Here is a 20,282-nt window from a genome sequence, read left to right on the forward strand (position 1 = left end):
AAAATTCTTTCTACAAAAACAACATTAGGGACATTATTTTATTTAATTACAGTGTTTTTCAACAGAAGAAGCTGTGATCCTTTTTTTCTCAAATTGTCACCTACTAACAGTTTGTCCCTGCAAGCATGCTTCAGTTTCACTTCTGCTCTCCTCTTCCATTCCCTTTATTTGTTCTTGTGAATCTATCTCATCCCACCTCTTCAGCTGAATTATACTTTGCTGCTCTATTTATGAGAGGATGAAGATTATAGCAAATTGATTTGATTTCTCAATTTTTTGTCCAATTACATAAATGTCTGTATGTTAAACCTGTTCCATTTCTTGTAGAATAAAGAAATGCCAAAATTCAGAAAGGAAGAGAAAGTATTTTTTCTGACTGAAATTATGTTTTCTTTTATGCACGTGGGCGTTCAGAATTTGACTCAATAACACAAAAGACATTAGGACAAAGAAGGAGTTTTGCATTTTATCACAATGATTTTCCAAAATAAATTTAATGGTACAGTAGCTGTTACCTGCTGGTACTTTGGGGAGTAAATTATGCAAAGAGGCAGAGCTGACAATATAAGACTGGCATAGGAAAATATCCTACACTCTCCCGTATGTTTTCCTTGTGGATTATACAGCTTTTTGAAGTAGTAAACTGTTCCTCCAGAGATTGTTTCCTTGGTGCTTTATGTCCCTTCCAAAGCAATCTGGCTGCATCCAAGCCTTGCTGTGCACTAGTGAGGCATTTGCCCATGCATGCCTTCCTAGTGTGCTACACTGGCATAGAGATCCTCAACAATAAAATAAAAACCACCCTTTTCAGCCAAATTATTAATTTTAGGCAAAACCGCTACTTGATCGTGGTCAGCAAAGAAATAATGTGCTTGTGTGATGCTCATGAGCAAGCAGCCACCTCTGGAGCTGGGATCTGAGAGGACTTTCTGAAGCTGAGTGAATAGTTTGAAAATTGAACTGCAGCCAATCAAAATTGAACAGTATTTTTGTGACCATAGGCTTTCCCCTCGTATGTGTGTATGCTGGGTAGCTTTTATTGCGTTCCATTTTGTAGTATTACCTGCTGCATTGTGTCAAAATTATGTTACATGTTGAATGAAGATAGTGAGTGCCAAGAAGAGAAAGAAAGGAAAGAAAATCCTATTTTCCAAATGCAATTTCTGCTTCTTCAGAGCAAATTGGACCTTGAGGAGTCAGTCTGATAAGAAAGAACATATTTAAAGCACAGAAGTGGACATTAAGCAACTGGAGAATTGCATAACCCCACTTTAGTGTCAGAGTAGAAGTGCAATAGATGGATTCAGGAATGACGCAGCTGTGGAAGGACAGATAGAGATGGTGCTGAAGGTAATCTTGCCCCTGATATATTGCAGCTGTGTTGATTACAAAAGAGTGGGAACAGCCTGGCCCTCACAGCCATGGGTGTGATAAAAGTGTGAGTTAGCTGGCTCTGCTGTGGGGAAGGGAGGTATAGATAGGGTTAGGTGGTTGTGCTTGGGACAGGAAGGAGCCAGCTGGAACTGCAGAAGGAAAAGAGAAGAAGGAGAGAAAGTGCCAGATCCATGTGGAGCTGCCTGTGGGAGGCTACATAGAGAAGGTGTGAGAGACTTTTGCATAACAAGGTGCTGATGTTTGAAGCCTTTTTTTGGTGTCAGTAGTACCTCCTCTGTCACACAGCCAAACATTCCTTCTCTATTTATTTACTAAAGTGATATGAGTTTATCATTGTCCTTCTGCTTATTCCTGTCCCTGCTTATAGAAAGTGGTTAAACCTTATATCTGAGAAAGGTGTGGCACAGTACTATGTGAGAATGCTTAAGTAACTTTTGGAGCTTATGCATTCTGAGTTAGCAATTTTCAAAAGTTTCTCTAAAATCATGTGTTTTGTGATCAAATAGACTACTTGTGTCTTGTTATATAACCTACATAACTTTATGATCTCAGAAATTATGCTTACTTTATTCCTTAACAACAGCTTAGCTACTTTAAGTTTTCAAATGTTGATGATTGTCTCTTCTGGAGAAAAGCAGACAGTTCAGATGAAGCTATGTGAAAACCCACTTTTACTCTTGATTTTATTTTCTTATGTCCATTTTCTTGTTGGTTCCCTTGCCTTTTGTGTTCATTTATAAAAGAATAGCAATGTAGTCATATACTGTTTAAAGGGCATATAATACAGCTTTGTGCTCCTGTTCTAAAAGTGCTGCTTTGAATTACTTGAGTTTCATTTTTGATTTCTTAATTTTCTGTATAGAAGTGAACAAAGGGGGGCAGTTCCAATCAAAGTAAAGTCCTTCAGACTCTTGTAGAAAGAAACTAGAGTAAAAGAACCACTCAGGAGCTCTGTTATTGCCTCCCTCAGCTCCTTCCCAACTTATTTTCCTAATGAGAGAGTAATTCCTTCCCAGTAAAATGTTTATGGAAGCAGGTTTGTTCCCATTTTTTTCTTAAGTTATATTGTCCCTTGACCCCTCCAATAAATAAACCAGTTGACCCTTCCAATACATAAAGCAGAGGTAGATAGGAAATTAACTTTTTTCTGTGATAATTTTATAGAAACCAAAATATTTATGAGGAATGTGAGCAACACTTATGCGATGAAAATTGTCCTTTTTATTACCTATTAGCCTGCACATGTGTTTAATCAAACCACAATATCTAACAAATTAATTTGTGAAAAATTCTTAATTTAAAAGAGCTGAATGTAACCCTAAACAAAAAACTCTGATTGGGCATAAATCATGTGTTGTCACCTGTAAGAATACTTAATAATTCTATGTGAATATTGCATGCATAAGAATATTTTTTCAGGCTTGTCCAAGCCAGATGTAGTTGCATTCAAGAAAATAAATCTTGTTTAATTAAACAAATCCTCAAATATGTGGCAGTAACAAATTGTGCAAACTAGAGATAAAACATAAATAGAGGAAATTACTAATAAAGAGGAAATTTAATGAACTTGGTTTTATTCCTGATTGCTGAGGAATCTTTTTTGATGTGTGCCAGAGGGATTCAGGTGAGCTGAAGAGGGATTGCCCACCTGGATGATCCCCACTTTTGCTGGGGGGGACGGGGCAAATAAATGAACTATGGGCTGAGGATTTGAGGTGAGGTTTCAGCAAGTAAGTCTGTAATAATGTGAAAGTTTCTGAAAAAGATTACCTGGATGACTTTGAGAGCTGTAGGAAGTTTGGTGTTTTGATGCTTATAAAACTGCTGCTGATGGGATATGAGGTATGAAGGCATAAAAGGAGTTAGTGGGTATCACATCCATCGAGCTAATTTTATGGGAAATTAGCACGGGATTTTTTTTTTCTTTTTTATGAAACCAATTTTTTTTGAAAATAACTGCACTGAATAATGTACTATTGCACATTAATTTATTTGAAATATATCTTTTTACAAAAACAAATAAGTCCATAGATACCCATAGTCAATTCAGTTATCATAAACCACTTTAGGCTACTAGTTAGATTCCTGTTTACCCACATTTACTTTTAGTAGTGGTTCACTGATGATGGTAGGGAGTACCTGGCAATTCCAGAGGGTTTTCCTGTCAGAGGAGAGAAAGGCAGAAAGAATATTGTTAAAGAAGAAGGAGGCAATGAGATAGGGGATTTTATGGTGTGGGATGTTTTTATTGTTTTTAGCAGGCTCTCTCTAAAGTGAAGTACAGGGAAAATGAAAAAGTAAATGGAACTGATCTATGATGGAGGCCTTGAGGCATTTTGTTCTGATTAGGAGTTAAAATCCCAAGGTGATGAAATTGTTAGAGGGAGAGTGATGTGAAGGGTTGGTGGCCTTAGTGAGAAAGCAGCCTTTAGTGCTGTGTGGGGGTGTGACTGAGTGGAAAGCTTCAGGTAAATTTGGTAGATGCATGTTTTTAACTCAGCTTTGAAATGCTATTTTATTTGAATTATGTAAAGTACTTCATCATCATAGCTCCTAAGAGCAGCAAAGGAGATTCTTAGTGTGGGCTGGCTGTTGCAGCTCAGTGGACTTGATCAAGTGTGACTACTAGTGCAAAAAGCCACAATGAGGAACTGTTCTTATCTGACTATAGGTATTTTCAGTAAATTTCAGTGCTAATACTATTCAGGATTTTCATTCAGTGATATAATTGCTTCAAGCATTTGCAAAGGGAGCCAAGGTGATGTACTGCAATGATAATCTAAATTAATTAGATGGGATTTCTTAAATGAGCTTATTGGAAAAATCTCTTTAAATGCTGCCGAATGTTAAGCTTGATGTGTAGGAATACAGAAAGTAGCTTGTGTTTATGAGTGAGAGCTGCCTGGTCTAAAATAAAGATTCTTTGGAGAAGAACTTAATGGAAATTCAAGAAAAAATATAGAAACTTTGAGCATCTGATGTGATGCTTTGAGTAAAGCAGTGTTTATACTTGATTACTGAAGATTAGGGAAAAGAAGCAGGAGTTAAATCATAAAATTTGTAGTGAAATCACAGTCAGTTGTTATGCTGATTTAATGCTAAAGATAAACTGGAAGATTAGGAAGAACAAACTGGAATTTCAAGGGTACTTTTCGAACTAGAATGCAAATGTAACAGCAACAACAATGGTTATTCAAGTGGAACTAATGTTTAATTCAGTAATAGTTTGATGCTACTTATTTTACATCATGTAATCGGGTTTTGGGTTGTTTTCTTTGTATCCCCTAAAAGTGCGTGTACTTTTGGTGGAACGCTTTTTTTAGCACTTATGATATGTGCATATATTTACTCTTAGGTTACAAATTCATTGTCTGATGTGCATCTGTCCCTACAGTATATGAGGTTAGAACCTGGTGGCATTCAAGTACAGAGTTGCACTGAAGAGAACAGCAGATTATATGGAAGATAGTTCAATGCCTTTGGAAATTTTTGTAGTCATTAAGCTCATTTTGAAGAAGGAGGCTCACTTCAAACCATTTTAGGCAGCTTGATCTACACACCTCTGAACTCCACATTATAGCCAGTTTAGCGCTGACACCTAGACGGATGTGGCCTGGAATTAAGTTTTAGCCCAGTCTGGAACGTACTCCCTCTTTACCCTGAGGAGTACTTGCCTGAGAAGAGAACATAAATTCAGTGAATAGTTGCCACTGCAGTCTTGCCAGAAATATGTAAAATTCTCCCACAAAAATGTATGTGTTAGTCCATACAATATCAACAATGATATAATAGTTTTATTAAGGGCAAAAAACAAGAAGCTATCTCAGGTAAAATTTCTTTGACTATACCAAGAACTCAACTATTATAAATCAAACCCAAATTAAAACTGCATTGAGTTTCACGGTGTAGTCAGCATGTTTTTCGTGTTTTAGCCAAGAAGGCTTGCAAGGCACCTGTACTATCAGAGAGCAGATGTTACAGTTTGGAAGAGTGCAACTCTGCACTTCATCTCGCCTTAGGTTGTGCGTGCTTTCTAGATTCTGGTGTTTATTCTGAAAATCATTCTTATTGTTTCAACTGCCTCTGTAAAGTGTGGCTTTCTTTGCATTCAAAGAGCAAACATTTTGTGGGCACACTCGAGGGATCTGTTTTAGCATCGGAAAAAGCTGTATGTGGGTGTTTTTTGTACCTGCTGGAGACCAGGCAGAGCACGACTATGTATGCTTGATGGTCCATTTACTTTCCTTCAGCCTCCTCTTCTGTAAGGTAATTGTATATTGTCAGCCTTGCAACCCCTGGTCCTTTTGACAAGGATAATCGTGGAAGTCTGAATGTGTTCAAGCTTTCCCTTGAAAGACAAGGAAATGAGGAGCAGACTGGAGCTCTGGGTGAAGGCCAGCAGGGAGAGATCTGGGGTAGGACTGAGGACGTTTGCTGGGGAACAGGACGGACTAAACTTACCCCATTACAAAAAGATGGTTTCCAAATCTGTGGTTTTATGTAGACCACACAACCCACAGTACGACATGTTATTGTAATTCTTTGCATTGCATCTGTACTTTCAACTTGAGAGGCCTTTCGGCATCCACCTCACAGCATCAGCTGTGCTTCCAGGAAAACAGTGTCAGAAATACATTTATCGAATGTCTCTTTGGAGTTTAAATCCTTTCTTTTTGTTCCTTGACTAGAATTGGAGAGGGGGGAAATGCTAAGCAGGGCCACACAGCAAAAGAATCCAAGTAAAGATTATGATTTTTTTATCTTTTGTTGAAGGAAAGGGAGCATCAGAGCTAAATGAGCTTTTGAATTGTAGTAAAAAAAAAAAAAAGTACAATACCTATCCTACCTCCTCCCACGTGGCTACAAAGGTAGGAGGGAAAGTCAGGATACAGCGTGCATCGGGTTCATGGTTTTGCTAATTGTCAGCAGAATCCGACTTCTGAGTGTTATTGGATAAAAAGAAGGGAATGCTATATCTGAAAGCTTTTAATATAAATTTTCACGGTAATACTATTTATGATGGACACACCTTGCACTTCCATAAGCTTCCTGACTATAAAGCTATTTTAATTGCTTTATATCCATTTTCTTACATAATAAGTAGCCAATCTATTTATTGAGGAAATTAAAATGTATGATTTCAATGTGTCTTGGAAGTACTCTCGTACACAGATATTTTGGTGTGCTTTGAAAATCAACACCTTAAAGTACACGGCTTCTACTGCTTTAGTTTTGTGGGGTGTCAGCTGAACAGGCAGATAGAGTAGAAGGTCAGGCATCTTTATTCTTGAAAGAATGTAATCAAAAAAGTGAATATATTTAGTTATTAGCTAGGAGGTACAAAACACCAGAGAAAAGAAGTGGTGCTTCTTTTCCATTTTGAATTAGGTAGCTGAAATTTTAAATGTGTCTAAAATATCTGCACAGTTATTGAGGCGTATACCTAAGACTAAGGGCTTATTTTTCTTAATTTAATAAACACAGTCATCCAAATTCATCATTTGATCAGTCTTCAAATTCCCCAAATTAAAAAAATGTATTTATATTACCTTTGATGGTTTGCAGCATGTAAGGAGAAAGCTGAGTCTGAATTGAATAACAAACATTTTGAGCCAGTAAGAGAACAATTATTTGGGTTTGTTTTTCTTCATAGAAGCACCTATTATTAGGAGTTCCGTAGGAACAGTTCTCTTGTCTTTAATTGTCAGTTATTTTAGACAAATAGATTTTATACTTGCACCAAGAAATTTCTGGCCTTTGCTGTCCTCAAAGTTCATAAACTGCTTAGCAGTTGTTGAAGCTTTAAAGATTATTACGCACATAGATGATACTTTAATAGGTGATTGTTTTCAATTTACAAACATGTTCTGTCACTTATGCGTGAACAGCAATATGATAACGATGATATAGGAGCTGGGAGAAGTCTTGCTGTTCCTTTTCAGAAGAGAATTTGGCTGTGTATCACTAGTGGCAACCTTGATATCAGTTTTGTATTAAGAAGATTATCAAGTGCACTGCCCCTTTTGCTCCTCTCAGCACTAAAATTGATACAACTGGGGAGGTAAAAAATCAGGCTCCTATGGTTCTGACATTTTTTGTAAGCAGAAACATCAAAATTATTTGGGTCACTTCTTTGGCAAAGATTACTATTTCTTAGGGATTCTCAAACAATTGATCTGAAGAACAGCTGCCCTCAAGGACTGGTGGTGTTGGAAATATGGATGATGAATTATTTCAGTTGCATAGCCAAATTTCTTACCCAGGCATGAAGAAAATTAAATGCTTCTTTCTTATCCCACCACACCCTCATCTTTCTAGCTTGTTTCTGCTATTAAAATTTTAATTAAACCTTTGCATTAAGTTATTCACTTGTAGCCAGTTTGCATGTTATTTTTTAAGATCCTAAACTGTTATTTTTGCAAAATTTTAAAGGAGGCAAAATTTCATGTGTTTTATTTTAGCTGGAATATTGTATGTTGTGCATCTAACTCAAATGTATAACTCAGTAGATTGAAAGTATTTTTAAACAAATTATCAAGTTTGAGTAAAATCAGTTTAGATCCTGGGAGGAAAGGAAGAACCAATAAATGCCAGCTTGTGTCAGAGCCATGAGTTTTCATCCTGAAGACTGACATTTAACATCCAGGGCATTGTACCCTGGAAAATATCATGATGCCAAGGCTCTTTCTTGGCCTAATCCTCCTTGGACTAAGGAAATAGCAATGCTCTTTGAGTTGAGAGGTGAAGTAATGATTTTTTTTTTCAGACACTGCAAGATGTTATTTCTTATTATAATCTTGCTAAACACTGTGATCCAGTTGTGTGGTGGCCCTATGGGTTAGCCCAGTTTTGGGATCTCTGGAGAGTTTTTGAACTTACCCTAAAGAGTAGGGCCTGATCAAGAATTCTGAAACAGTAGGGGACGAGTGCAAGGTGTGGGTTGTAAATGTTTACAAGGAGGATCTTTCCTTGATGCTAAACCGCTCCATGATTAACTGCACAAACAAACCTTAGCAAGTGGAATAGAAAAGGAAGTGATTTTTTTTTTTTTTTCATGTTTGTGTGTTTTCTGGGTTTTACTTTCTCTAAAATTAGTACTTTGTGTGTTTGATCAAACGTCTTGGAGTTGCAGTCACGCCACCTTCAATTTCTGCTGAAATATTCATATAATATAGGCATTAAGATGGTAATGTGGAGTTTATGATATTGAATTATGCCTGGTCCATCTAATTTCTTCCTGTGTTGGGATAATGAGCCCTGCAAATCAAAGAGAAGTTGTAAGGTTTAGAGTACTTTATGTGATACTCTCACAAGCCTGTTAGGGAAACGTTGTATAGGTAAGTTTAGAAGTAATTGGGAGAAGCACAGTCTGAGAGTATTTATCTGTCAAATTCAAAGATACATAGGGTGTGATTTTCATGGGCCTTTCCTAAATTCAGTTCTGTTCAATATCTTTCATTAATAATGTGTAGGCTCAGTGGTTTTTCTATTCTGCTAAAGTACCAGGTACTGCCGTTGTAGGACAAATGGCAGGTACAGAGAGAATAGCTGCCGTGCTGAAGAGTCCTGAAAGGAATGTTATGTGAACTGACTACACTTTAAGTATGAGGTAGTTCCAGCTGAGTTTCTAGTGATTAGATGGAAGTCTGAATAGCTAGTGAGGTAGATCTGCCGGGAAGAGCAGTGGGCTGAAGGCTGAGCATAAGAGTTGCCTTGACAAATGTCTTAAAATGTAAACCTCTGAGTGGAAGCAGTGAAAGGGATGCCATCCATCTCTCAGGTAATCCTTCTTGTCTGTTCATACCTTTTACACAGCAGTGTATTCAAGTTTGGACAGGACACTTTCATTTAATTTGACTATTTAGACTGGGTTTTTAAATCTTTTTCTCCTTCTCATCTTTCCTTATACCTACTGTATACAAAATCTGTGGGTCTGCTGAGTCCAGAGGAAATGAGCCTTGGATGACACAAAGTAATCAGAGATGCTCCTCTCTTGCAAAAGTTTGCATTAGGAGTAGGGCTGATATACAGCAGGTAGGTTTTTTGAAGTATTTTTATTAAATGTATAGCAAAGCACTCCTTTAAATGATCATTTAATTAATTTTTTTAAAATTGTTGATTAAAAAAAAAAGGTAATAGCTTTGAGATTTGGTTCCTTGTCTTTTCCATTAAGCGCTTCAATTCCCCATGTCTCCTTTTCCTGTAATTAAATGACATACAATTTTGAGTCTTTGTTTGGCTGCTGTCATTAAAATCTCTGGGACCATTCCAGTGGAATGTGGTTCCTGATGAGATGTTTACATGTTTTTTACAGTAACTGAAGCATGGAAGCCTGTTTAACTGTGCTAGGTCAAAGTATCTACAGCTTCTAGACATGCAGCTTTTTACTAAGTCTTGGAACAACTTTATCCACTAATTCATGTATCTTCTACCAGATAAAATGCCAAATAAATTTCCAGCTGCCCTTTTTCCAGCAACTCTTTTGATCATAGAAATTATTTTCAAGTAAATGGTCTGCATGTCTGTGGCACTTTACACTAATAAAGTGTCTAATGTCTCTATCACATCTAATTTCAAGTTTCCAGAAGACTTTTGCATGACTCACAATGTGACTGGAGTCTGGGAGAAACTTTCTTAAAAATAATAATTAAAAAAAAAGAACCACAAAAAAACTATAAACTGTGATGAAGGAATAATATTAAGCTGATAGCTGAGTATTCCTTTCACATTTGGAGAAAGAGGATTGGTAGAAATGATGAAAATAAAGGAATAATAAATGAGGAGTGATGAAGAGAAAGGTTTAAAGGAAAAATTTTCTTTTTGGATTTACAGGTCTGCTTTCTTAGATCTTGTTTTAGTATGTTTGTCTTCCCTGCTAAGTTTTAGACAGATCTGGATAACAGAAAGGCAAATCTTGTTAGAAAGTATTTTTAAACTTGAAGTTAAGGGTGCTAAAGACTGAATCTTGACTTGAGACTTATACAATGCCATTAACATCAAAAAAGCAACACCGATTTACATGAGCTATGTGTCTGACCTTTTGTTCTTGAGAAACTTTAGAATGATTTACAATTTAATATCATACATAGCTGTTTTTCAAACCAATTTAATTTTAAATGTTTCTCTGATAAAGATAACTTTGCTTTCAACTGTCATGAAAGTCTAAACTAAAGCGAAGCATAACATAATCAAAATACTTCAAAAATGCAGCTCATTTATTAGGTAAATTCTGACTTATCAAGTGTCCTTGAGTTTCTGAGTTGCCTCTGATCTTACATCAAAAATTCTCCTTGTGCCTTTTCCAACACTCATTATTACTCATTAAGGGTTAAGATTTAGACACTGGAAGTAAACACCAGGTTTTTGAAAAGTGACAGAGTTTTCCTCTTAGAAATCATTCTTTTGAGGCATCCACATTAATTCAAGCTTTGAAAGAGGGCAGCTGTGAATAGACATAAGGGATATGGGCAAATAAGTTTCAGTTACAAAAAGTAACAGAAAAAAACCTGCTCATGCTTTGAAATGGTTTTCTCTGGGATCCTCTCATGCTTGGGGAAAGCAGCTGATGTGGTGTTTTGGGCTTTGTCACTTAAGACTAAACCCAGTAAGCCCAAGAACACCTAGAGACCCAGACTGTGCTGCATTTCTAGTAAAAGGCTGAAAGTAAACACATAAAAAAGGATATCTCCAAAGTTAATATTGTCTGACTGTGAGAATTCCCTAGTCAGAAACAACAACAAGAAGCCTGTGAATAAAAATGTGGCCAACATCTACTCTGCCCAAAATGAAAAGAGTAATTCCAGGACATTACTTCAACTGAAATTACAGCATCTCTGAATGTAGCGGAGCTTAGTTGTATGCCAAGAGGACAGGTTACTTCTAACCCTTCATTTAGGCGTCAAGAGTAGCAATGACTTCTGTAATTTGTCTAAAAATAAATCCTGACTTGGATTTCTGTTTAGGGAGGAAATGATTTTATGGCTCTGTGAAGATATAAAAACACAGAGCTTTGAAAGCCAACCCTGTTGCAAACATGCCCTGGAGCTATGGGTGGGAGCTTACACACCTTCCTCCAGGGTTCAGAGCACCTGCTCTCCTCTGTGGAAGGTGAACCTGGGCTCATGCAGGTGCTGATGCAGAGGTTGTCAGACTGTGCTCACTGGGGGGAACCTGAAGATTGCAAAACTGGCTGTAGTGTGTATTGCACATGGGTGAGGTTACAGGCTGATGAAGCCTGAAGATAACCTTTTCTTTAAACAAAACTTGAATTCTGTTTCTCACTTTGCATTCATCCTTGTCATTTGAGGCATTTTCATTTGTAATTTTAATAAAATTTTGCATATATATGTATGTATACACACACACCTTCTCAAAAATTACTACTGTAAATATGACTTTATATGTAAAATTATATACTGAGATTTAAATCAGTAAGCCAAGACAGCATTATTCACCCTACAGGGAGCCTAAGTATTTTATTTCTTCCTTTGACTACCTGTTGCTAGTATTTGAAAAAGCTTCATTTATTTTTTTTTATATAGACCTCCATGAGAAATAATTTTCAAGACATGTCCATACATGTATTGGAACAGTCTGGGTGCTTTCTATGTGGGGTTTGTTTGTTTTTTGTCAGTTTTTCCAAGAGGTGTTTCTGTTTGCAATTTGTGTTGCTGTAGTACTGCTGAACATTAATTAGTATTGCTTGAATAAATAAGAGGATGGGTTTATACTGCTGATGAAAGTGATGTTAATTTGCAATACCTCTTGAACATAATGTGTGTGCTGCTTTTAAATCAAGATATGAACATGTATCCTGTGTGCTATAAGTGACCTTAAAAGAAGATGATGTAGGAGGAGTCAAAGCTAAACAGTTATCTGAATGGAAAGGGGAGAGATGTGTGGGAACTGCTTGCTGGGCCACCGGAAGACCAAAATCTGCTTCAAAGAAGGATAATAAGATGTCATCTATTTCTCAATAATCTTGAACTAAATACATTTCCTAGTGGAAAGAATAAGAGTTATAACTGAAATCTGTTGAGATACTAGCATTTAAACCGTGTGTTGCTCAGTTTAAGAACAATCTGTGTCATCTGCCCCAAACTGAAACACTGCAGGTTTTGGTGGATTACTCTTTTCTGGTTCCATATTCCTCCTCTTCCCCCAAAGAGACAGATTCACAGGGCTTTTGTACCATTTGCTGCTAATCTGCATTCCAAACTGTTCTGGTCCAGCTGACAGCCAGGCCTGCTAGCAGCCAATAGCCTCTGTTCCTGGGAAGGTGCTGACCTAGTACGTGCTTACACCTGTGGCCTGAAATGATGTCCTGTTTAAACATCAGTTCCTCCCTTGGTGCTCACAGTGGTGAGCTAAGGAAGGAAATGATTTCTCAATGGACAGCTCTGCTGTCACCTCCTGTGAACGGAGATCAAATCCTGGATGAGCGTTTGCATAGCCCTGCTTGATTCCCTCACGGTGCTGACTCTGTGGTTTGTGCTCTCTGCTGATTACCTGGATTGATGATTAATAGTTTTGCTTCCATTTGCATCTATCACCCTTTTGCATGCTTGTGCCAAAAAGTTTATCTTGCCTCTAGTTCCCTGGCTCTCTCCTTTCTCTCAGGGACCTGGATGGAATCTTCCTGTGCTCACCTTTTCTTTTTTCTTTCCTTACCTTTCTCTGCCTGCAGCCTAGTGGTGAATTATAAAGTACCAGGTTTTAGTAGGAGTCTTAAAAATGGAGGCACACGAAAAGGCAGCTTCCACCCAACTTTTCAGCTTCCCTATGGACAAAAATATCTTTCTCGCTTTGCTCTTTTCCTAGAAAATTATTTACATCACTAACGAGGAAATACCTATTTCCAAGGTGCACCCTAAATGATCCCACTAATAAGTGTTGTGATGCCAAAACCCCCCTACCAAACTTCTGTTTATGTGCCAAGTGATGCAGTATATTATCTGATGGTGGTGTCACTAATATCCCTGTTCTGGTGAAAGGGGGAAAAGTGTTTTAATATTTTTGAGAATCCCAATGAAGTTTAAACATCAGATGTTCCACTTATCCCTAATTTCCTGTTTTTGGAAAGATGACACTTAGAAAGAAGAGTGCCCTTAGACTAGCAAGGAGTTAAAAAGCAAGAACTGTCACCTTTAAATGGTGGAAAAACTCATTTATACTGCATCCATGTGTATATACACTGAAGGTTAATTAAAGCAGCCTTTTCTTGGTAAAAGATGTCCCAATCATGTAAAGCAACATCTGCAATTTTATCTTGGTCTCAGATTTTGAGTAAGTGAAAAAATTATACATTTTACTTGAAAGGGGAAAAAAAAAAGTAGGGTTGTGTTGGTTGTGGGGTTTTTTTGTTTTGTTGGGGTTTTTTTTTGTTTGTTTTGTTTTTGTTTTTTTAAGAGGTTCCAAGCTATTCTCAAGGGCTGTATCTTGAATTTTAATGGACATAACATTCCTTTTCTTTTTTTTCCTCCTCTTCATTGATAGGTATTTCCTGCATGCTTCACATGTTAGACTTGTCTTAAATGTCATTCAAGGTATTTTCTCAATTATAACTGTTTTCTATAGCTCCTTGGGTAATTTCAGGCTATTGCCTTTCCACACTTACTGGATATTGGCAGAGGCAACATATTCAGGTCATATGAGTTTATTCAGTACAAGAAGATTTTTGAGTGAGAATGCTCAAGTGGGTAGCTTAATTTTAACATGAACTGCCAGCAGCAATAGAAAACAAAGTTTTCAGTGAATTGTGTTTTATTTTATTCTTCTAAAATCTTTATTTCGAATTTAAAATTAACTCTATCACCAAAATAATCCATCGCTGCTGTTAGATGGCTAACTCAAAAAATATATTTTCTACACTTGCAGCTTTCAAGTCACGTAATCTTTCACATGTAATTATTGCAGCCAACAAAGTATGTTGGATGTAAGTTTTTAAATCAATTTACAGCAGTTAGAATCAGTGAACTTCAAACTTTCCTAAGTTTTGTTCCTTCAGAGCATGGACATGTGGAGTAAAATGGCTAAATGTGTTGTTGTGTATTTCCCCTGGAAAATGTATCATCCCGAGGCTTGTCCCTGCTCCTTTTCCCCGCCCTTTCTCCCACACTGGAATGTCACCCAACTCTGTTCCACTCCCACCTTATCCCTGATTGGGTAGTGGCTTGTCCCTGCTTCTAGCCCCTTCCTCCTGTATAAAAGCCCGGAAAACCTGTGGATCTGCCCTCTTGGCTTGGGGACAGGGACTGGGCTCCTGACCCAGGTGGGGGCAGGACCACAGGAGAAAGACTGAATAAAACCCAGATTTTTTTTCCCCCGGATCAAGGGCAAACTCTTTCCTTTTGCCTTCAGCGGGTGCCTGCTCTCTCCAAAGGAAAAGGTTGACAGCCTCTCTGGGATCTTTGGGGCCCTGAGGAAAAACCCTTCCAGCTGTGGTTTGTCTCTCAAGCTGGCCAAGGCAAAAACGGAGCCAGAGGGCTCTGAGAGAGAGACACCACATAAATATATCTAACTTATGGAAGCAATCTTATGGATGGCATACCTGAGCTCTGGAAAGGATGCAGTATTTCGGTCGGGTTGATTTTTGGCTTCTCACCTGAGGAAGTCTCCAAGTGAACTGTTTATGTAGCTGCAGAGATGTGGTGCCACTCCATTTTCCGTTTCAGAGATAAGATGAAAATCTTGTTTGCTGTAAATGGGGAAATTCTCAAACCCTGAAAGGTTGCTGCTGCAGCAAAATTCTCTTCCCTTTCTCCAGTGAGGCTTCTTTCAAGAGATCTGTTAAAAGAGGGTGGCATGAGCACAGCCTATGCCAGCTACACACCCAGGGTCCATTTCTGTCCATTTCTGTACTCTTGCTCTCTCTCTCTCTATTTTTTTTTTATTATTATTATTTTTTTTTTTTTTTTTTTGGCAGGGTTGATCAATCAATGTACATGAAACTTTTCTTTAAAGACTTCTGATTCAGTTATGTCCTTGTTAAATATCACCTACGGCCTTCAGCCCTCGAAGCAAACAACCAAGATAAAATGGAGGAGGTGTAGTGTTTGGTGCTAAAACTGCCTGATGTTTTTTCAACACAGGAGCATCTCAGCTGCGATTTTGCAACCAAATTGCAACTCTCTCAGTGCATGCTGCTATGGCAGAAAGGATTTCTCCTACCTTTTTTAGCCCATCTTATTAATAACAGGCAGAAAATCTTCCTAAAAACAAAACCAAAATACATATGCTTCCATCTGGCTGAAAGCTCTTGAATTATTTCAGTAGCTGAAGTTTGTAGGAAATCTGTGAGGCATTGGCTCACAGGTTTTGCTCTTCTTGGAGCTTCCATGCTATTTTTTTTTTTTTTTTTTTTCCCCCACTTGGGGGATTCACATGTGCTCAGATGCCTTAGACAGACACTGCTGACACCTTAGGACTGCCATCCTCTGGTGAAGCATAGGGCCCTGAAATGGAATGTGGAGTGTGTCTCTTTTTTTAAGCTTTTTTGTTGTTTTGCAGGGTATGTGGCTTTTTGTATTGTTGTATGTTGTGGTTTAACTCCAGCTGGCAACAAAGCACCGAACAGCTGCTTGCTCCCACCCCTCACCCACTGGGGAAGAAAATAACGGGGGGGAAGAAAGCAAAACTGGTGAGTTGAGATACAAACAATTCAGTAACTGAAACAAAATAAAATATAATAATTAAATGGCAATGTTAGAAGTGAAAGGGAGAGGGCAGGAGGAATAAAGCAGCATGTACAACACAACTGCTCACCGAGCTGTGACTGAAGCCCAGCCTATCCCCAAGCAGCGGTCAGCCTCTCCCAGCCAGCTAGCTCCCTCCAGTTCATATCCTGGGCATGGCATTCCATATTACAGCATATCCCTTTGGCTTGTTTGGGTCAGCTCTCCTGGCCATGCTTCCTCCCAGCTTCTTGTGTACCGCCTCACTTGGCAGGGCATGGGATGCTGAAACGTCCCTGGTTTAATGCAAGCACTACTGAAACATCAGTGTGTTACCAACATTGTTCCCATACCCAATCCGAAGCAGAGCACTGCACCAGCTAGAAGGAAGAAAATGAACTGTATCCCAGCTGAAATGAGGACATTTTGTTGCTTTGAGCTTTTTCCCTTTCAACTGTGTTTCTGAGTGGATTCTAGGAGTTTGTGACTAAGCATCAGGGAAGAAATAGGTGAATGAAAGCAAGTTCTGGAAGTAGAGTTACATAACAGGAAAGTGATCAGCTGGGAAAAGATGAGAGCACTGGTCAGGAACGTTGGGCAACAGGAAGGGAGGGAAGGAGAAGACCGGAATGAAATGGTGAAAAAACAGATTTGAATGAGATCACTGAGACTACAATGTCTAAGCAAGTCTTAGGTATACCACAAAGCAGAACCTTGGTGTTGCTAATGTAACTCATCTTCCACTAAAATGTCTCTGCTGCCACTCAACTCCCCAAAAAATCCTTCTGCAAGGCTGCTGAAGGATTTTAGCCTTCTAGGAATGCTTTTAGCTGTTTTTAGGGAGGAAAATCAAAAAGGTTTATTATTTAATAAGTGGAAGGCCTACTATGTCCAGGTGTCTTGGATTTCTTTATGTAAGTATCAAATACTATTGTAATGGACGCAATACCAACCCAGAGTAGTTTACCCTCTTATAAATGAGATAAATTTGCCAGCTGGTTGGCTTTAGGGTTGTTCCCTGGGTTTGCCTCTTTTCACTTATGCATGGATTACCTGTCTGTGATATGTAGTAAAATGCAAATGGTATTATGACAATGCAAGCAACATAATGCTGTGTTGTAGCGGTCTCTGCTGCATTTGGGGCAGCTCCAAAGCATTGCCAAACAGCTTCTTATGGCTAGGAAATGGAGCATCTCTTTAAAACAAAATAAAATAATACCTCTAGACTTGTTTCTAAGAAGCACGGAGGAAGGTAATTCCACTACTTCCTCTTATAATATCTAGCATTCTGCATGTAAATAACATTTAATACTTATTATTAATTATTTAGTTAACTATGTGTGTCTATACCAGATTCCAGAGTTCTTTGAAATCTTGTCTGCTGTGTTGGACTGTGGCTCTGGAAGGCTGGGCACTGGTCTCGGGTGGGTCCCCAGAGTGTGGCATGTGGCTTGATCCCACTCTTGAGATTCTGCAATGATCTGCTGGTTAGAGGCACAGCACATTGCCCTGTGTGTCCTGGAGCTGAAATGTCCACCCGTGGAGGTCGCTGTCTGTGGCTTTTGAATCCTTTATGAAAAAAGAAACAAGAGAGTTGCGGGGTGGAAATGGAATCATTGAAAAGATTGGGAATGTGTCCCAGGGCTGCCCTGTAAAACATGATGTCTGAAAATCTGCTAGAAGGGCTTTGATTCCCGTCTGTTGACGCTGTCAATTAGCTGCTCCTGGGCTTAGCTGGGTGTAATAGGGCAGAGCACAAACAAGGAAGAAAAGGGAGCACATTCTCTCACAGTAAATATGTAAGTACTGTGCTTCCATGAATTTTGTGCTTTTCCAAGGTCAGCACGACATTGAGCACGAGTGAAACCAAAGTATGTTCTAGGAAGCCTGTAGCACTTAAGTAAAGCTCTTTTTCTTCTTGGCAAAACAGTTCTGATGCTAAAACAGTGTCTAAAAGTCAGACATTAGTATTTGCCTCAGGTGAGCTCCTGGCAATTGCTATGAAATAAGTTTGGTTAACAGATGCCTGCCCTGACTCATCAGGCAGTTGTTGTTAATATGATAATCAAAAGGTAAATTTTCCCACTATTAAAAGTTATTGAAATAATAAAGGTATATTCTATCTCCCCCAATAAATCAGGACAAAAAAAATTGAAAATTTTTGAAAACCCATGCAGAAATATTCTATTAAAAAGAATCCAGAGTTTCTCCTCTTCTTACAATTCTTCCTTCTACAAAGCAATTTTGATTTTGGTTTTCAAGAGGATCAATGAATTTCAGATTTATACAATAGAAGTAGAAACAATATGATGAAAAGTTTACCTCTTTTCTTTAGCTCTTCAAACAAAACTATAGCTGCTACTGAGATGAAGTTACAGCTGCACTTCAACAATGAAGAGTAAATAAGTTGGTTTTATCTCTGTTAAAATTGCAGAGTGTTCTTTTTCTTTTCCCCCCAGCATCCCATTTCATTTATTTTAGAGTCCTTTTTCAATAGAAACCCTGAATAACTGCCAAATTGGCTTCTGTGGTGAGTGATGACTATAGATAACTGGGTTGTGATCTTGGCTGAGACAAGCTGGAAGTGGTATTAACATCCTACAAATACCTACTGCTTAGTGGTTTTGAGATGCTTAAGCAAAAATAAAAAAAAATATTGAATGCAAGCAATGGATAAGAAGGAAATATGGCATAATCAAAGCAAATTTTAAGACTATTAAGCCTAAAACAATTAAAGATAAAGAACCCTCAGTTTTAACACTGCTAATGATAGATGTGTCAATAGCCTGTTCTAGATCTTTCTGGCCGTGCAGAGCTGTGTCCTGTTGCCTTTGGATCTCTCCACAGACTGAAACTCTGTGCCTTCTTTGGGTGGTATGGTCCAGCATTTGACTACCCCAAGAGTCTAAAAAACCTCAAGCAAACAATATCATAATAAAAGTAATTTAAAAATGTTTGAGCTAAGTTATAGAAAGTTCATGACTTGACTTGGACTTTTCATAGAATTATATCTCTTAAATTCACTTTTTGCCCCCTTCTCTGTCCCTGGGCCCTGCTGAAAAGACTCTGTCTTTGCTCAGCTCTGTTAAGTATTTGTTCACTGATTTAGATCACTGATAAGATCTCCCCAAAGCTTGCTCTTCCACAGAGGAAACAGTCCTATTTCTCCCTGCCTCGTCTCTATCAGATGCAACAAGCCTTTAATTGTTTTAATGGCCCAGCTTGTTGGTTCCTCTCCAGCACAGGGGTGTCTGTCTCTGTTCCACTGGGGTGCCAGAACTCCAGGGCAGTTCAGTCAATAATCCACTGCCCATGTCCCTCATCAGTACTTCGTCTGTCTGTGGAGCTGTTTTGGAGCAAACTGATTTGGGATAGGGCACTTGTCTCTGAATTTGGTTGGCTGAAGAGTAGAAAAACACACAGTTCCGCTGCAGCTTTGGTGAAAAAGTGAAGCAAGCAGTGAGGGTAAGTGTATATTTTTGTCTTGGGAAGCTGGACTATAGGGAGAAATAAATCTGCCCTGGGTCTGTGAAAAACAGTCACTGAGTATTTTTTCCATAATGTTCCACAGGAATGCAATAAAAACGGAAAATTGTTTAAACATTTTTAAGAAGCTAGAAAGGATAAATTGAATGTCCTGTGGTTTATGACTATATTAAATACAATTATGTAACGTTACTTGCAACATCAAGTGCAGCTGTAAAATGTAGTTTAAGTATCTCTACAATAACAGAGGTATCTAATGTGTAAGGAAGTGGATTGTAATCAGCACATCACCTGTGGACCAATGTCTTTGTAGTAGTCACTCATCTTTTAGCTGGACTCCATAGAAATACTGAAATGTGTTTATTTCTAGTCCTTTCATAAAATTACATAGGCTGTACTGAATTCCCACCATTAACTGTCATCTCTAGAGTTGTAACTAAATTACTCTGTACTTAACTGGGCTAAATAACACATTTGTTTACCCAGGTGCCAAATTTACTCCTCAACCCCTCTCTCATAATGTCTTCTGCTATTCCAAAAGCCAACATTTCTGCCTTGATGCTTTTTAAAGAGAAAAAGCTGAACCTAGGCATTCACTCTAGTATTATGTTGAGCTCTTCTTCTGTTAGTAGATACATAACTTATTTAAATAACAATCTTCATACGCTTATATTGTTAGTTCCATAGACCATCTATTTGGAACTACTTTAAATTTCTATTAAAACACTT

General features: G+C 38.2%; 1 long non-coding RNA gene across 1 annotated transcript; it reads left to right on the plus strand.

Moving 5' to 3' along the window:
• Positions 1–1,471: 1,471 nt before the first annotated feature.
• On the plus strand, positions 1,472–18,188 carry LOC131378570 (uncharacterized). The gene is made up of 3 exons (XR_009207900.1): positions 1,472–1,600; positions 15,904–16,033; positions 17,421–18,188. It is a non-coding gene; the product is annotated as an uncharacterized LOC131378570 (long non-coding RNA).
• Positions 18,189–20,282: the final 2,094 nt, after the last annotated feature.

The sequence above is a fragment of the Hirundo rustica genome, chromosome 5 (assembly GCF_015227805.2).
Source record: "Hirundo rustica isolate bHirRus1 chromosome 5, bHirRus1.pri.v3, whole genome shotgun sequence".
Classification (NCBI taxonomy): domain Eukaryota; kingdom Metazoa; phylum Chordata; class Aves; order Passeriformes; family Hirundinidae; genus Hirundo; species Hirundo rustica.